This window comes from Macadamia integrifolia, unplaced genomic scaffold (genome assembly GCF_013358625.1).
Source record: "Macadamia integrifolia cultivar HAES 741 unplaced genomic scaffold, SCU_Mint_v3 scaffold558, whole genome shotgun sequence".
NCBI lineage: Eukaryota > Viridiplantae > Streptophyta > Magnoliopsida > Proteales > Proteaceae > Macadamia > Macadamia integrifolia.
In genome coordinates, this window is record NW_024870483.1 from 79401 (window position 1) to 81258 (window position 1858).

Consider the following 1858-nt stretch of genomic DNA (forward strand, 5'->3'; position numbering starts at 1 on the left):
TCAGTGTAGTTTCAGCATGGAAATATGGAAGAATTTTTTGAAGTGTTTTGGTGTGTCTTGGAACTCCCCTGCTTCTGTTCTTGATCTTGCTATTTGATGGAAAAGAAAGCGAAGAGGTTTGGCTGCTAAAGAGCCTTGGCTGGCTGATTTTGTCTTAATTTATACAACATTTGGAAAGAGAGGAATGGCAGGCGCTATGAAGAAAGAATGAGATCTCCTTCTCTGGTCTTTAAATTAGTAAAAGGTGACCTCCAATAGGTGGATATAAATTTGTCAAGGTTAGTGATTTAGTTTCAATTGTTGAGGCTGAATGTTCTCTGCTGATGGCAATGCCGAATGTGGAGAATGCTTGGCTGGGTTTTTGTGTAATGGCTTGATTCTTTTGATTAAATTTTCTGAATCTTTAGCCAAAAAAAAAAGGCACGGTTGATAGAATCTTTTCTTGGGAGAAGATGAGTGAAATATTTGCAAAAACGTGGGGGAACTTGATATTTAACTATAGTTCACCGGAGGGAGTGATAATTCCTTAACAAAAAAAAAAAAAATGTAAACCCTAAAATTTTTTCTTAAGGACTATTACCACATCCTTCACTTAAATGCTCTGGCCATGACCAAGAAACGAAGATGAACACCAACGTGGTTGATCAACTTCTTTGAGCCTCAAACCCTATGGACTTTTAACTACCCCTCCGAGGCAGCCACTCATGTAGTCTACAGAATACAGGGCATTAGCCCTCAACATAATTCCCTAAAACGTTCAAGGGTATCAAATAGATCAGATGATTATGATTATGACTGATCAGGTTAGTCCTTGTCGGAATTTTCCACATTTTGCTCACTTTTTATTAGTGGATAATTATTAAGAAACCTTTTCATATGAATAGACGTGTCCCAATTCCAGTTAATATGCAGCACTTCTCCTTCACGAAAATGTGGTCCATCCAATTTAGGGGGAGTGGGGTGTTTCTGCTTCTTGATTGACCTATATTGCTGTCCATGCTTTCTTTTTCATGGGTTATCAACGGATTTTATTGAAAAAGGACAAAGACTAGCTAGTAGAGGAACTAGGTACACTCATCAGCATCCTCTCCCACCAATTTAAAGAAGGATATAAAGAAAGGGTGAGAGAACGCTATCCGATAATGCATATATTCATGGTCAATGGGAAAATGATATGAACATCTTTAATGTACGATAGTACGTTCTTTTCTCACCAGCTATGTCTTGATGTAGATACATATTATCAGGTAGCGTTCTTTCTTCCTATAGAAAATTACCAAGCAATAACAAAACCTTAAAGAACAAAGGAAAACCTAAAAAACCGCAACTTGATTAGCTTCTTTAGTTGTGCTCAATTTTCCTTATATATTCAGATAGTTACATTATAACCCAAATAGGTTACGTTGCAACCTTATGTTAAATTATTGGGCAGGAGAATCCTGTGCACTTGTGCAGTCATTGCACCAACGTGCATGCCAATGGGAGGTTACATGAAAGGATACGGGTAGGGGGTGGGGGTGGGGGTGGGGGCAAGGCCTTTTTGCGTTCGCCTATCTCCTGGCATAGAGATATGCAAGCCACAAGCGGACAAGAGTCTTTTCTTTTCTCCTAATTATTAATGTCCTAAACGTGATAATAAATACAGATATGCACTTAATTATTGATGAACGAAATGTAATTATTCCTATGAATCCAGTGCATTGTGCACTAGTTGTAGCTTTTGCTTGTAGAGCAGGCGCCAAGTTTGTGGTCTAGGGATTAACTCCTGTCACATGCGTTTCCTTTAATCCCCCCCTCCCCCTCTAGTGTGTGTGAGTAAAGTCCCCTTGAGCAGTTCCCTAGTTGTAAATATAACAAA